The sequence below is a fragment of the Marmota monax genome, unplaced genomic scaffold (assembly GCF_021218885.2).
Source record: "Marmota monax isolate L192 unplaced genomic scaffold, Marmota_monax_Labrador192_F-V1.1 WCK01_AAM20220418_F8-fsc00001, whole genome shotgun sequence".
Classification (NCBI taxonomy): Eukaryota; Metazoa; Chordata; class Mammalia; order Rodentia; family Sciuridae; genus Marmota; species Marmota monax.
This window is the reverse complement of record NW_026693777.1, coordinates 16,808,569-16,825,103: the sequence shown is the minus strand read 5'-3', so window position 1 is coordinate 16,825,103 and position 16,535 is coordinate 16,808,569. Positions and strand designations below refer to the sequence as shown.

The window sequence follows — 16,535 nt, the reverse complement described above, 5'->3', positions numbered from 1 at the left end:
AGTGCTCAGAATGTATACTGAGACCAAGGGTGTCATGCGCTTGAAGCCCCTTTCCCTCTTAGAGATGCTCATATTAATGATTTCCTGGTGCTAGAGTTGAACTGATCTCAAGGGGAAGGAAGGCAGAGGGATGTGTGGTGCCTGGAAGGCAGGTGGGGGGAACCCAAAGTAGGCTGCTTTCTTCTCCTGGAGAGGAGAACTGCCTGTCCCCTCAGAGCTGCCTGGGGAGAATATCAGTTGAGTGCTGGAACTGTGGGAGGATAAAAACCTTGTAATCCATTATAAAAACCCTTGGGGACCTTATGGTCCACATGAAGCCACCTGGGGACAGAGGATACACAGGCAAAGCAGACATTCATGAGGGTGGGGCCACATGGGGCTGCCATATGCAGTTGTACAGGCTTTGACAGCCCAGTGCAGGGCTTAGCATTTACACAGACATCCTGTTCAACCTACATGGGGCCCTGAGGCCGAAGAAAGACAATTTTCACATATCTGCCTAATGCCCAAGGGGACAAGGAATGATCCATCAACCTTGGGATATGTCTACTGATCATATTGTTCATATAAATAGAGCAGGGATCCCATAATATATCCATAAACTGGATTCTAAGCTATCTAGTATCCACCAACAGTTCCTCTTCGCCTTTTCTCAGAATCACAAAATTTTCCTATGTCTTGCTATGACCTTTGCCCTTTGGGAAACACCATCTTTCCCTGGTTACCCCTCTTTCTACTCCTCTCCTACCAATTCTGTTCCTAGCAATGTGCCTTTGTAGAGAACGGAAAAATCTCTTCTAAAGAGCTAATGACATCCATTCTTTTCTGTACCTACTCTGATTTCATAAAAATTTAGGGGATAAGGGGATCTCTTGTGTATTATTAATACATACACAGACTCTGTGACTTCATTTCTTATTTAGTCCTCAGAAAAATGTTGTGAAACAGTTACTACGACTAGTCTTATTTTACAGATGAGGAGGAAGGAAAAGGCTCAGAGATATTACATTTTAAAAATTGTTTTAATTTTTAATTTTTGGTATGAGGGATTGAACTCAGGGGCACTTAACCACTGGGCTACAACCCCAGCCTTTTTAAAAAAATTTTTTTTCTTTTTTGCAGTTGTAGATAGATACAATACCTTTACTTTATTTATTTATCTTTATGTGGTGCTGAGGATCAAACCCAGGGCCTTACACAGACTAGGCAAGCGCTCTACCACTGAGCCACAACCTTAGCTCCTCCAGCCCTATTTTGTATTTTATTTCGAGATAGGTTCTCACTGTGTTGTTGAGTGCCTTGCTAAGTTGCTGAGGGTGGATTTGAACCCACAATCCTCCTGCCTCAGCCTCCTGAGCTGCTGCAATTACAGGTATGTGCCACCACACCCTGCACAGAGACATTATTTAATTGCCCCAATTCATACAACTTGGTGGTAGACCTGGTATTCATACCCTGGCTCCATGTCCCACTTCCACCTCATCTTATCTTCCTAGTTACCTAGGTTTTTTTTTTTTTTTTTTTTTTTTTTTTGATACCAGGGGTGGAACCCAGGGACACTTAACCACTGAGACACATCCCCAGTTCTCATTCTCTCTCTCTCTCTCTCTCTCTCTCTCTTTTAATATTTATTTTTTAGTTGTAGTTGGGCACATTATTTATTTATTTTTATGTTGTATTGAAGATTAAACCCAGGGCCTCGCACATGCTAGGCAAGTGCTCTATCACTGAGCCACACCCCAGTCCCCCAGTTCTTTTTTTATTTTTATCTTGAGACAGGGTCTCACTAAGTTGCTCAGTGCCTTGCTAAGTTGCTAAGGCTGGATTTGAACATGTGATCCTCCTGCCTTATCCTCCCAAGTCACTAAGATTACAAATGTATGCCCCCTATGCCAGGCAGTTACCTTGCTTTTTGAGATCTGAGAATTTGAATGGAAAAGTCTCTCTGATTACATATTTGTTCCATTTAAGCCTCAACTGCTTCTTTCAAGCAACATGTCACCAAACAATTTCATGGGGTAGTAGTAGCCGAGTGAATGTACTATAGTGGCTTGAGCTTCAGCTTTGGCCAAATGGAAACACTTCCCCATATCTTTCAGCCACCATGATGTTGATGCCCAAGAAGAACTGAGCCACCATTTCTGAACCCCTTTTTAAGGAGTGGTTGATGGTAGCCAAAAAGGATGCCCATGTTCTGATGCACCTGGAGCTATCAGACAGGAATGTGCCTAGCCTTCATTCATAAAGACCACACAGTCTATCTGGTCTCAAGGCTACTTAAGGAACAGTTTGCTGGAGACCTTTCTACTGGTACTTTACCAGAGAGGTATTGTGTATGTCCATGATGATCTCCACTGCCCCTGAGATCCTGCCTGTATCCTGGCAGGGCTTAGCCAAATGTCTGGAGGGTGAGTGACCTGTAAGAACCCATAAGAGGGGAATTCAGCAGAGATTCCCACAGAGTGCCATGTCCTTTGGTGCAGACAAGAAACCTGAAGCTTCAGCTGGCGTGGTAGTGCACACCTGTAATCCCAGTGGCTCTGGAGGTTGAGACAGGAGGATTGTGAGTTCAAATCCAGCCACAGCAAAAATGGAGTTACTAAGCAATTTAGTGAGACCCTGTCTCTAAATTAAATAAAATACCAGATAGGTCTGGGATGTGACTCAGTACATGAGTGCCCCTGAATTCAATCCCTGGTACCCCTCCAAAAAAAAAAGAAAGCTGAAGCTGGGCCTAGGGTAGCAGCTGAGTTCCTGTTCAGAGGTGGATTTGGCTGTAGACATGGTCATCCACTTCAGTAAAGTTGGAGGAGATTATTTTGTGCTGAATAAACTTAAAGCTAGGGACACTAAAAAAAATCTTTAATTGGCCATTTCCCATGACCCCCAAATTCTACTTGTAGAAAATCATCCTGCAGAAGTATCTGAGTGCTTCAGAAGGATTTATGCAGAGGGATCTCACTCTGGCATTGCTTGCAATAGAGAAATACTGGGAACAACCTAAATGTCTATCACAAGGTGATTGGTGATGGCCCATTTACAAACATTCTAAAACATGTGGCAGTGACTTTGTGGTACTGAAGTAATTGTAGAGCTGGGCATGGTGGAGCATGGTGATGCTTGCTTGTAATCCTAGTAACTTGGAAGGCTGCATCAGGGGGATGGAGGGTTCAAAGCCAACCTCAGCAACTTAGTGAGGTCCTAAGCAACTCAGGAAGACCCTGTGTCTAAATAAAATATATTTTTAAAAAAAGCTAGGGATGTGGCTTTGTGGTTAAACACCCCTGGGTTCAATCTCTAGTACCTAAATAAATAAATATAGTAGCTGTGGGAATTAGCATTTCCTTCTTCTTTTCCTGGAAATGATTCAAAAGCAACAAGAAAAATGTGGGGGCCAGGCAAGATTGTTTTTGTGTGTGAAATGAGAGGAAAATATAATTTTCAGACTCTGGGATATATGAAAAGCTGCCAAAGTGCCTGTCACCAGGCAGAGATTGCAAAAGAGAAAGGGGCAGGGTGAGGAGAGGTGGAACAGAATGAGAGGTCTCCCAGGGGCAGATGTTGGAAATTTCCAGGAATATATACACCTCCACAAGGTGGAGGATGTCACCTCCAGTGCAAAAGTGATCTCCCTCTTTTGTAACCACAGTTATGGGAGCTGGCCTGAGCAAGGCTGATGGCAGAGCCCAGTTAGGGTCATGCCACCAACAGAAATGGGCATTTCCATTATTCATTGCAGTGTAGCAAACCATTGCCAAATTTGGTGACTTGAAACATCAATTTATTGCTATCTTTCACAGTTCTGGGATGTGACAGGCTTTAGCTGGTGGCCTTTGGAGTTTCTCATGTGGTTACTGTTAGATGGTGGCTGAGGATGAGTCGTCTGAAGCTGCTTCACTTACAGTCCGGTGGCTGGGTTGTCAGGCATCTCTCTGTGTCCTCTCCACATGGTCAGCTTGGGTTTCCTCAGTGGTTTCAGGGTAGTCAGACTTCTTATATGGTAGCTGATGTCCCCCAGAGCAATTGTTTCAAGTGGCCTGGGCTGAAACTGCAAGGTATCTTATGACCTAGTGTGGAAGCTCCACCTTGTCATATTTTCAGCACATTCTGTTTGCCAACCAAGTTAGTAAGGGCATCCCAGATTTGAAGGACAGGAGGAATAGACTCCACCTCTGAATGGGAAGAGTAGGCAAGAATTTGTGCTATCATTAGTTCCTCATGTGGGTCTCCACAAAGTATCCCAGGTGAGCAGTGTTGTGTAAAGCAGTCTGTCTGTGGTGGATGGTGATCGGGGAAACACTGCTTCCCCGGGAAGGCTATCTGGCAAAGCTGCTTGCAAATTACTTGCCCATCCAATGATGAGTGATGCATAACATCAAATTGAATCCATTCAAAGGGAGAAAGAAGAAAAGAGTGGCAAAGACTTCCAACAACTGAACTCACTAAAAAATCTTATGCTGGACTATGTGACAACTCTCCAAGCATTATGCAATTGAACTTTAAAAAGTGAATGCAGGGAGCTAGGAATGGTGGTGCACACCTGTAATCCCAGCAACCCAGGAGGCTGAGGCAGGAGGATCTCAAGCTCAAAGCCAGCCTCAGGGACTGGGGCTGTGGCTCAGGGGTAGAGTGCTTGCCTAGCACGTGCCAGGCTCTGGGTTTGATCCTCAGCTCCACATAAAAATAAATAAATAAAGATATTGTGTCCAACTACAACTATAAAAAAAAAAAAAAAAGCTAGCTTCAGCAAAAGCAAGGTGCTAAGCAAGTCAGTGAGACCCTGTCTCTAAGTAAAAAAAAAAAAAAAAAGTAGGTCGGGGGATGTGGCTCAGTAGTCAAGTGCAACTGAGTTCAATCCCTGGTACCAACCCCAAATAAATAAAAAGTGAATTCAGGGGCTGGGGTTGTAGCTCAGTGGTAGAGCACTTGCCTAACATGTGAGGCACTGGGCTTGATCCTCAGCACCACATAAAAATAAAGAAATAAGATAATAAAGGTGTTGTGTCCATCTACAACTAAAAACATTTTTTAAAATAGTGCTTGTTTCAGGCTGGGGCTGTGGCTCAGTGGTAGTGTGCTTGCCTTGCATGTATGAGGCACTGGGTTCGATCCTCAGCACTATATAAAAATAAATAAAGATATTGTGTGTCCATGTACAACTAAAAAATATTTTTAAAAAGTGCTTGTTTTTATGAAGGAAGATGTAAAATGTAAATCACATTTTGTAACCCCTAATATGATCATTGATTTAAGGTCAGGATCATCAATAGATACTAAAATCCTCTGGTGAAATGTAATTGGTGAACAGGATGTTGATATGGTAACACAGGATTACTACATAGGTTATTATTTAATTAGTAGTTAAAGAGGGAAGGTATATACCTTTACATCAGAGAAACCAGCAGTTACACAGCTTAACTGAGTGATTCAACTTGAAATTACTAACAGCAAGACAGCTGAATTTTACTTGCCTCCTGATGGGATGTACATAATATCATCAGAGTCATAATTCTTAAGCTGAATCTAACCAAGTCTTTAGAAATAGCTGGTCATTTATTGGAAATGTAAATAGTAGGAAAACAAAACAAATGAAATATAAAGAAGCAACCAGATAAATCTAGATGACAAGTCATTTTACAATAGCTGGCATGTACTAAAAAAAAAAACTAAATGTGGGGCTGGGGCTGAGGCTCAGTGGTAATGCACTTGCCTGGCATGTGTGAGGCCCTGCATTCAATTCTCAGCACCATGCATAAATAAATAAAATAAAGATCTATCAACAACTAAAAAATATTTTAAAAACCTCTAAATGTAATAAATGTTGGGGGTCTATTCAAGATTAAAAGAGAATAAAGATACAACCATATGGATATATAATTGAAGATGAATTGAAAAAAAATATAAAAAACATTTTTGGGATAATTGGGGAAATCTGAATATGTATTTTATACTAGATGATATTATGGAATTACAATTAAATTAGTGTTGTGTTTACTATGATCTAAATGTTTTTGTTTTCCTTCAAAATTCATTTGTTGAAACCTAATCACCAGTGTAATGGGAGGTGGGATCTTGGATCATGCTGGGCCTCATGGAATTTGAGGCCTTATAACAAAGACCTCATAGAGCTACCTTGTCCCACCCACCATGGAAGATACAACAAGAAGGTGACATCTACGAACCAGAATGTGGCCCTTGTCAGACATCAAATCTGCCAGTGCCTTGGTCTTGGACTTCCCATTATCTGGAACTGTAAGAAGTAAGTTTCTGTTGCTTATAAGCCACCCCTTCTATGGTAACTTGTTATAGCAACTGAAATGGACTAAGATGGTAGTAATACAGGAGAATGTTCTTATTTTAGGCTAAAATTTTCATGAAGTGTCATGATGTTGGCAACTCATTTTAAAATGGTTTGGAAAAATGCACATGTGCATTGTTTGTGTATATTGAGGCAGCAAAGATATGGCAAAATGGTAATTGCTGAACCTGTGTGAAAGGTATGTGGATTCTCTATTGTTCTTCCAATGATTCTGTAGATTTGCATTTTTTTTTTAAATGAAAATTTGAGGGCTGGGGATATGGCTCAAGTGGTAGCGCGCTCGCCTAGCATGCGTGAGGCACTGGGTTCGGTTCTCAGCACCACATAAAAATAAAATAAAGATATTGGGTCCACCTACAACTAAAAAAATATTAAAAAAAAGAAGAAAAGTTGAAGAGAAACAGCAAACGGACTAGCTTTTGGGATGATGGGAGGAGATGAAGCAGGGGCTGCAGAATTGGGAAGAACAAAGTATCAGGGAAATAAAGAGGAAACAGAAGGAGTACAAATAACAATTTTAAAAAACATTTAGTAATGGACTTGGGGGGAAAATGAGAAAGGCAAAGTAGAATGGGAGAAGTTAACGAAGGAGCAGAAGATTCAGCACCTACAAAATTGAAGCCGCCAAGATGGGTGCAGTGGCACAAGCCTGTAATCCCAGCAGCTTGAGAGGCTGAGGCAGGAGGATGGCGAATTCAAAACCCGGCCTCAGCAAAAGCGAGGCACTAAGCAATTAGTGAGACCCTGTCCGTAAATACAATACAAAACAGGGGTGGGGATGTGACTCAGTGGTTGAGTGCTCCTGAGGTCAATCCCCAGTACCCTTCCACACCAAAAAATTGAAGCCTCCAAAGCAGAAAATCAAAATTTGATAGAAACACGAACAGCTGGAATAAAGATATAATTTTCTAGAATAACAAAGACATTATACCATATATCAGGGGAAATTAATTATACCGTATATCAGGGGAAATTATCAGGAGGGTCACCTTAGAGATACTTACATTCTAGTAAAGTCATTACACTTCAAAGATAATGATCAAGTCATTTATAGGGAAGAAAATCAGGCTGGTCTCAGTTTTGTACAGTGACTTTCAATGCCAGAAGATGGTGTGATACTTTAAAAGATCTTCAAGGAAAAAAAGTGTTGCACAAAGAATGTATATCCAGGACAGGCGGGGGATGGGGGCGATTAGTGGTACAGTGTCCCTGGGTTCAATCCCTGGTACCTCCCAAAATAAAATAAAAAGTAATAGCTAGAAGAAAAAGAAAAACTTGCCAAAAGTTGAGAATTATTTATAGAAACAAAGAAAATGGATTATATAGTGATAGCTTTTTATTTATTTGGTACTGGAGATTGAACCCAGGGGTACCTTACTGCTGAACTACATCCTCAGCTCTTATTTTTTTATTTTGAGACAGGGTCTCAAATTGCTTAGGGCTTGGCTAAATTGCTGAGGCTGGCCTCAAACTTGTGATCCTTCTGCCTCAGCCCTCTGAATCACCGATTATAGATATTTGCCACTGTACCTGGCTAGTGATAGCTTTTTAAAACTGCAAAAACAGAAAGTATAACAATGTTAATATGACAGAACTAAGGCTGTTATATTTGACATATCACTAGATGTTGAAGCAAGATTAATTCACCTCTTAAGAGAAAAAAAAAAAAGATAATCAGATTGAATCTCTAGGCAGCACCCACCTTTATCCTGTGCTCAGACAAGTGGCTGCTTAAGACAAAGTGTTTTCAGAAACGTTGAGAAAAGAAAGAAAGAAAGAAAGAGAAAAAGGCCGCAGGTCATATTGTTTTTATTGTTGTTGTTTTTGTTTTTCCTTTTTTCTTTTGAGGTGCTAGAGATTAAAGCTTGGGCCTTGCGCATGCAAAGCATGCGCTTTACCTCTGACCTCCACCTCCAGCGCTGGTCATAATTTTAATATCACATATGGTGGAGATGAAGAAAAGCACTTTATAATGGGAATCACAATAAGGATTCTAGTTATGATATCTATATATCAAATTCCAAAGCACAATATTTATGAATCTAAAATTACAGAAAAAACAGGTGAGCAAACAAGGAGTAGAAGAGTTTAATTTGCCTCTCTAATCAAAGATAGATCAGTTGGAAAAAATAAATTGAATACCTAAACATCATATTTAGAGAAGCAGGTTCAGGTCCATAATCTCTTTTCCAAAGCACTGCAATTTTTCAATGTTTGGAAAGATGATATTGTACATATAGACTATGTAACATTTCAATTGGATCCATAGTCAAACATATTGATATTTCTGCAATAAATCATGATGAGGTAAATGACAATGATAAATAGCCTCCGATCAGTTCAGAATTGGATTTACTATCAAAAGACTTAAAAAACTTTCAGATTTTAGGACGTTTTGGATTTAGGAATTGCAGAGTTGGGAAGCTATGTATTTGGTTCCACATAAAGGAAAACTTTTAACATATAACTGTCTAAAAAAGAAGTACCTTGGGAGTGCCTGCTACTGGGGCTGGGGTGGGTGGGACAGGTCCTAGCGGAGATGACCAGTTTTCAAATGATTCAAGCATCAAGTGGGAAGCTAAACAAGGAGACTACTACCGAGTTTTTTTTTTTTCTAACCTGAGATTCTAGGGTCACACTAGTTGAGGGAGAGGTGGGTTAGAGAAAGGGCATGATCCAGGCATAGTGGTACACGCCTGTAATCCCAATGATTTGAGAGGCTGAGGTAGGAAGATCACAAGTTCAAGGCCAGCCTGGGCAAATTAGGGAGACCCTGTCTCAAAAAAAAAAAAAGGCTGGGGTGTAGTTCAGCGGTAGAGCGTTCATGGGTTCAGTTCCTAGTACCAGAGAGATTGAAAGAGAGAGAGAGTGGGGATGAGAAGAGGGGTTGTCACAATCCTAAGCTTTCACTGTTATATGTCTGTTGAATTTTAAAGCAAAATGGCACCTGTCCAGTGTTCTCACATGTGGTTGGGAAATGTGTACACAAGCTACTAAATCAGTGAAGATAACAGGCAAGGAACATTTTATAACTCTCAGAGGTTGGATCCCATGTGGTGAAAGATGGTAGCAGAGGGGCTTTCAGAGACCAGCTACCCTGTCCTCATGCTATTCATGGCTGGACACTCCTAAGATGCTTCTGAATTCTCTGTTCCACAAAACACATTTGTAAATGTCTGAATTTAGGCCTGCATGGCTGGGGCCACAGCCTGTTCAGGTGGTGGGCCAGTGATTCTGATAATAGAGAACTTGGCCCAGCTCAGAGATCTTAGTTGGTTGCTGGGGAGGGACGGTGGTGGTTAAAGGGCTTTAGGAATGCCTGACTTGGTGATTATGAGCTGGAACCGGAAGTGGGAAGACAGCCCTTCAGTGCTGGTTGATGCTACTTGCTGTGTTGGTGACCTCTTTGTGGTGCACAGGGCTTCCTGCGTGTTGTCTCTGTTCATTCCTTTTTAATACTATTTGTTTGTGCTGGGGATTGAACCCAGGGCCTCATGCATAAGCTCTACCACTGAACAAGCCCCCTTTTGCCCTTTTAAAACTCATTCTGTCTCCATAAAATAACTATCAGTGTTGCCTTTCATTTACTGAGGAAGTTCTTTCAATTATCCTCTTGGAGTCACTCAAGCTGTGATTATTGCCACACTCTCTATGTTCCCACACCACTCAACCTGGAAAACGGTGTGTGAGCTTTACTCTCTGAAGCCTTTCTGACCCCCTTTACAAAATCAGGCAAACACTCAGTGGCAAGAGAACAAAGTACACAAGAGGGCAGAGAGCAATAGGACCACAGGGTCAAAAGTCCTTCCAACATTGATTTCTTTCCACTCAAACAAAGTAAGACAAGTTGCACTGGCTCATTTTATTTAGAAAATAAAGATAAGCGCGACAAAGAAAACAAAGATCTCACCACCTGGAGATAAGTACTGTTGATGTTTTCAGCGGGTGGTTTTTAACTGGGTAGCCAGGAGCCCCAGGATTCTGTGGTGGTGCTTCCAAGACCCCCAAAATGGCAATTAGAATTTAATCAAAGAAGTATAAGAGATTTTGAACATATAAAGCTGCAATAAACAAATGTACAGGCAAGGTGGGGATCAGCGATAATCTCACCTAGATGTATGAACACATGTGTCCCTGGGTCAGCCTCCGGTGCAGGCCCTCCTGCTGTCCCTGTGTTTATCTGCAGATGCCGATTGGCTTGAATCTAGGAGTCAGGAGACTGGAGCAGGTAGAGCTGCAGGGAACCAGAAGGCTCAGGGCCTGCCCTTCTGCATCTGTACATCTACCTCACTGAGAGGTCACAGGCTGTGCAACAAGAAACAATTCTGTAACACACAGCAGTGTGGTCCCATGGTATTCTGGATCATTTTTAGCATTCCTCTTTCATTTTATTATGAGGCATGATAAATACTTCTAAATAGAAATACTTATCAAGAAGTGGTGGGATAATAATGCTGAATTCTACCTCTCCCATTCCCAAGGCCACAGTGTCCTACATCCTGTGGCTCCTCTTGCGCCTGGCTGGTAAACTATCTCATTCCTTTAGAATAGGATCCAGAATGGGGGCTGGGGACATAGCTTAATTGGTAGAGTGCTTGCCTTGCATGTACAAGGACCTGGGTTCAACCCCTAGCACCACAAGGAGAAAAAAAAAGGATCCAGAAATCCAAGGGAAAGATGCATGAGGGTACTCAGTTCCACCCTGCCCTCTAGTCCTGGGAATTGAACCCAGGGTTGCTTTATGATTGAGCTTCATTCCTTTTGTATTTTGTACTTTGAGACAGGGTCTTGCTTAGTTGCCAAGGCTGGCCTTGAACTTGAGATCCTTTTGCCTCAGTCATCCAAATTGCTGGGATCACAGGTGCATGCTGCCATGACTGGCTGTATACTCAGTGTTTAAATGGAAATGCAAAACAGAAAACTAACTTCCTTCCTTCCCTCCTTTTCTTTGTACTGGGAGTTGAATCCAGGAGTGCTCTACCATTGTGCTATCTCCCCAGCCCTTTTTAAAAAAAAATTAAAAATTTGGGATAGAATCTCATTAAGTTGCTGAGGCGGGCATGGAATTTGCAATCCTCCTGCCTCAGCCTCCAGAATGGCTGGGATTACAGGTATGTGCCATCATGTTCAAGCTGGAATCTTTTTTTAAAATTTATTTTATTTTTTTTTTAGTTACCGGCAGACACAACATCTTTGTTGGTAATGTGGTGCTGAGGATCGAACCCGGGCCGCACGCATGCCAGACGAGCGCGCTACCGCTTGAGCCACATCCCCAGCCCTAGCTGGGTTCTTGAAGGCTTTCAAGACTATGATCTCAGCAGATCTGGGCTGGAGAAATCAGAGGAGAAGTTGAAAAGTTCCTGCACCCAGTCCCCATTATGCCACCCAGACTGGGGGCAGATACTTGAGTACATCTGGGGACTCTGATAAGGACTGTGCTCCTTCCCAGGCACAGCCTGAGGAAATTGGCTGAGATCCTAGTGTCCTCTCCACTTGTGTAGGGAGGGGAGGATGGCACATCTGGGCTGAGAGGGCCCAAGATAGCCAGTCCTCCCTGAGCTCCCTGCAGCCCTCACAGCATGCACCTGCCAGGATCTGAAGGGACTGCTGCTGGGTCAGGATGAGGAGAAGCGGGTGGTGCACAGGCTGAGATTGTGGGAAGAATGTTCTGGGTGGAGGGAATAGCTCTGGGGTGGAGGTTCTGGGCTGGGGGCTCATTTGGCAGGCTGGCAGCAAGAAGGGGTGGGACCAGGCAGTGAAGCAGCCAAGGGAGGGACAGAGTAATAGGTGGTGAGGAAGGAGAGGGGTCTGGCTACTAGGCATAGTAGTCGTGTAGTCCAGGGAGAGGACCCTAAGTTTATTCTCAGAGTTGGTGGGAAACCACTGAAAGTTTTGAAAAGGGAAGTGACATGATCTGGCAGCTTCACTCTAGCTGCTGTGTGGGAAAATGCCTTCAGGAGAGCAAGAGCGGAATTCTGCAGATGATCACGATAATCCAGACTGAGAAGCAGTTTGCCTGTTTCTAGCTGTGCGATCTAAAGCTGCCCGCTGGCTGTGAGCACTTGAAATGTGGCTGGTCTGAACTGAGAGACGCTGTAAGTGTCAACGACTTAGTACAGATTTCAGAAGATAAAATATCACATGGATGGTTTTTAAAATATTGATTTCATGCCAGGCATGGTGGCTCATGCCTATAATCCCAGCCTCTTGAGAGGCTGAGACAGGAGGATCACAAGTTAGAGACCAGCCTCAGCAATTTATCGAGGCCCTATGCAGTTTAGTGACACACTAGGGTGTGGCTCTGTGGTTAAGCACCCTGGGCTCAACTCCCAGGACTCCCCTTCTCCCCCCCAAAATTGATTACAAGTTGAAACCTATTCAAATATTGATTACATGTTGAAATGATACTATTCTGACTATGTTAGGTAAGTTAAAATGTATTACCAAAATTAATCTCACCTTCATTTTACGTCTCAAATCTTGTGGAAGATCTGATCTTAAAACCGTGGCCCTGGTTGGGTTTCGGTTGGACACTGCGGGACCTGAGTGTTAACAGCAGAGTGCCCAGAAATGGCGGGACTCTGCTTTGTCTCTGAAAGTCGCGGAGGAGTGCAGGGGAGAAGCGCTCAGGGCTGTGCAAGTTGTTCATTGGTTTATACAAAATAGGGTTTCTGGGGAAGGAGCGAGTCTGGAGAAAGGAAACTCCTGATTACGGTTCAGAAATGCGGAGGGAGAGAAGCGGGCAGTTCGAGGTTATTCGTGTTGCGGGGGATGGAGGTGACAGCTCCAGGGGAGGTCTGAGGCACTTCAGCTTTTAGAGATAGGGAAAAGGGAGAAAGAGGCTGGGAAAGAATGAGGAGGAGAGGCAGAAGCCCAGGAGGGTGGCTGGAGGAGGCGAGGCATTGAGGGTGTGGCTATGGGGCATATATTTTGTATCTGGAGAGTGGAGTCTCTGCTTTCTGATCCCCTTGTGAGCCTTGTCCCTCTGCCACACCATTATGCCATGATGTTCTACCTTACTTCAAGCCCTGAGGAATGGAGCTAGGGATCAAACCCAGGGCTTCAAGGTAAGAGCTCTATCATGGAGCTAGCCTTCTATGGACTAAGATCTCTGAAACCATGAGTCTTATCCTCCTCTACAATTGGGTCCTTTTAGTCCCAGAAGCAAAAAAAAAAAAAAAAAAAGAACACACACACACAAAACATTTGGCAGCCCTTCTTGCGCACAGGATTAAAAATCCAAACTCTTTAGCAAGACCTTCCATGATTCGACCTGTTTTGGAAGCCTGCAGGAGCTCAACACTTTGTGGACAGGAGGATTTTCTCTTTCCTTGAATGTTTGTCACATTTTTGTGTACACAGTGAAGGTGGTCAAGAAACATCTGGAAGCCTATCAGGGTATTTTCCATATTCTGTTCAGTTCTTTGTGGCCTGTCTTGGCTTCTCTATTGGAGAATAGCTTCTGGAAGGTGGGGGCAGAGGTGGGTCTGGGTGTACCAGTCGGGCCCCCAGCTGCAGTGACAGCTTTCAGTGTTTAGACTTCTGAACATTCATGCCCCTGTCAGGTGTGGATACAGGACCCAGGTTTAGAAAAGTGTTTTATTATGAGTGAAGGATGCACAAGCAAAGTAAGATGGGTTACTGCCCTCAGGGCCAGGGTCTGAGCCTCTCAGGCTCCTGCCTAGCCCCAGGCGAATCCTCCAGCCTCCTGTTAATTTGTGGGAATCTCCTCTTCTTTCAACACCCCCTCCCCCAGTGCTTTTTGTTAAGGACAAGTAGAGGTGGTGCATGCCTATAATCCCAGCCCCTCAGGAGCCTGGGCAGGAGGATCACAAGTTCAAGGCTAGCCTCAGCAAATTAGTGAGGTCCTGTCTCAAAATAAAAATGACTGGCCTGGCACGGTGCCACACCCTGTAATCCCAGTGGTTTGGAAGGCTGACGCAGGAGGATCGTGAGTTCAAAGCCAGCCTCAGCGCCTCAGCAAGACCCTGGCTCTAAATAAAATATAAAAAGGGCTGGAGATATGTTCAGTGGTTAAGCCCCTTTGGTTCAATCTCTGGTACAAAAAACAAAGAGAGAATTGCCTCCCAAAGAGTTGCCTGAGTAGGAGAATTGCAAAAGAAAACAGAAGAGTGAAGGACAGTTGGGAACATTTTGCTGACAAAGTCAGAAAAAGAATTTTTGAGCACGTTTGGACATTGCTTTATAGCTAAGAGTTGTAAATGAGCCTCCTTGGTTGAGTGTGGATGATTAAAGCTTTACATGAGTCCACTATGGAACTCATGGAACTTTACATGAGTTTCTTGTTTGAGCAAGAAGGGTTAGTTTTTTTATTTTATGAAATAGAGAATCCCTATCCCATCTGAACATATATTTAACAGGTTTGAAGGGGACCTGAGTTAGTGTCAGCTTCACAGAAGTTATAATGTCTCTGTCTTATTCTGGGAAGGAGTGTGGGTAGTCCATCTTCATATTCCCTGTAGTTCCTGGAATACTGCTTAAATTAGACCAACTCTAGATAGAGCAAAGTGGAGAGAGGGGAAGGGAGGGGGAATGGGGGTAGGAAGGACAGTGGAATGAGAGGGACATTATTACCCTAAGTACATGTATAAAGACATGAATGGTGACTCTTCTTTGTGTACAACCAGAGAAATGAAAATTTGTGCTCTATATGTGTAATATGAATTGTAATTCATTCTGCTGTCATACATAATAAATTAAAATAAAAGTAAAAAATTAAAAAAGACAAAAAAAAAGAATACTGCTTAAAAAGATTGCTTTGTTCATATTCTGTGAACACTCCAACCAATGGACAAAGATGCCTTTACCAATTTGGCCACCAGATGGCAGTATGTAACCTCTGATAGATTGTCCTAAACTCAGGACAGCAGGATTTTCCTACAGGGGTTGAGTGGGGTGTGTAGATAAAAGACAAGGGGTAGGGATGATGCTTTGACATGGAGAATCCTTTGTGGAATAGGGAAAAACTTTCCAGAAGAATTTCTTTTATCACTTATTTTTCTCACTGATTTTTTTCTAGGACAATATTCCTGTGCATTTATATTTTTCTCTTCATCTTTTATCCACAGTAATTCTGAAATAATACAAGATTCTATAGCTTACCTGGTCCAAATCTTCTCTTTCAAACACCAAGACTTCTAATTGGTGCATAAGGAGACATATAGGAACACCAACTTTTTTTTTTTCTCCACTTAAGGAACATCTATATTTTTTGAGCACCTACTGTGTGTCAGACATTTACACATGAGGCCACTTTTATTTTTCACAATGACCCATATTAATGATAATGTTAACTCCATTTTACAAGTGAGAAATAAAATAATTGGTTTCAGAACAAGGTTATGGCAGAGTCAGGGTCTGAACCTCCAGACCCTTGGCCTCCCTGCTCATGCACGTAATAGTGTGCCTCATCTGAGACACTGTTAACCTTTGATACTGGAAAATTCTTTTATGAAGGGGGTGGTGTGGGCTGTAGGACATTCAGTAGTGGCCTCCATCCACTAGATACCAATAACATCCTCTCCTCCCCTGTTGTGACAAGCAGAAATATCTTCATTCATTGGCAAATGTTCTCTGGGCTGCCAAACCATCACCAGGTAAGAACTCCTGATGTAGAGGAGCTCTGGCTGGACTTCTGCCTAATGTAGACTGGGGTCATCTTGGAGCAGGAAGACAGGTTCTTACAGAGAGTCTATGGAGCCAAGGAGACTTGCCTACCTATAGCACCTCACTATTCTACCTCCTAGGGCCTACACAGGCCTGTTGCCTGTTCTCCTGACTGCTGGTATGTGCATTTCTACCCCGGAGAGGTGGCCAGGGAGTCTGTTGAGTGAGGTGGGAGGGCATTGAGCCAGACAGGTGAACTGGTTGTCTGCATTCAGATATGCCTGGAAGAACCCTCTGATGGAGGATGTTGATGGAGGTGGGAGGAGAAGGGAGATGTGATATGGACTAGGGGCCTCACTTGTATCTTGACTCAGCCTGTAATATTAGGGTGGGCCTGCTCTAAAACCCTGCTGCTGGAGTAGTTGGTGGGAAATGGGTTGTAGGGGACAATTTTTTTTTGTACTGGAGATTGAACCCAAAGGGGCTTTACCACTGAGCTACATTCCCAGTCCTTTTGCTTTTTTGAGACAGGGTCTTGCTAAGTTGCTGAGGGTGTTGCTAAATTGCTGAGACTGGCTTTGAATGTGCA

The 16,535-nt window shown here is 43.0% G+C and overlaps 2 long non-coding RNA genes across 3 annotated transcripts in view; one reads left to right on the top strand and one right to left on the bottom strand.

Annotated features, from left to right (window-relative positions):
• The window catches only part of LOC124104146 (uncharacterized), a 44,971-nt gene that overhangs the window by 5,246 nt on the left and 23,190 nt on the right, over positions 1-16,535 (top strand). For both annotated transcript variants that reach the window (XR_006855366.2, XR_009228350.1), the window contains exons 2-4: positions 6,054-6,259; positions 6,362-6,497; positions 11,492-13,386. This is a non-coding gene — a long non-coding RNA (uncharacterized LOC124104146). The remainder of the gene's footprint in view (positions 1-6,053; positions 6,260-6,361; positions 6,498-11,491; positions 13,387-16,535) is intronic.
• LOC124104145 (uncharacterized) lies at positions 3,650-12,892 on the bottom strand. The gene is made up of 3 exons (XR_006855365.2): positions 12,779-12,892; positions 10,430-10,624; positions 3,650-4,048 (listed from the first exon to the last, which is right to left on the bottom strand). It is a non-coding gene; the product is annotated as an uncharacterized LOC124104145 (long non-coding RNA).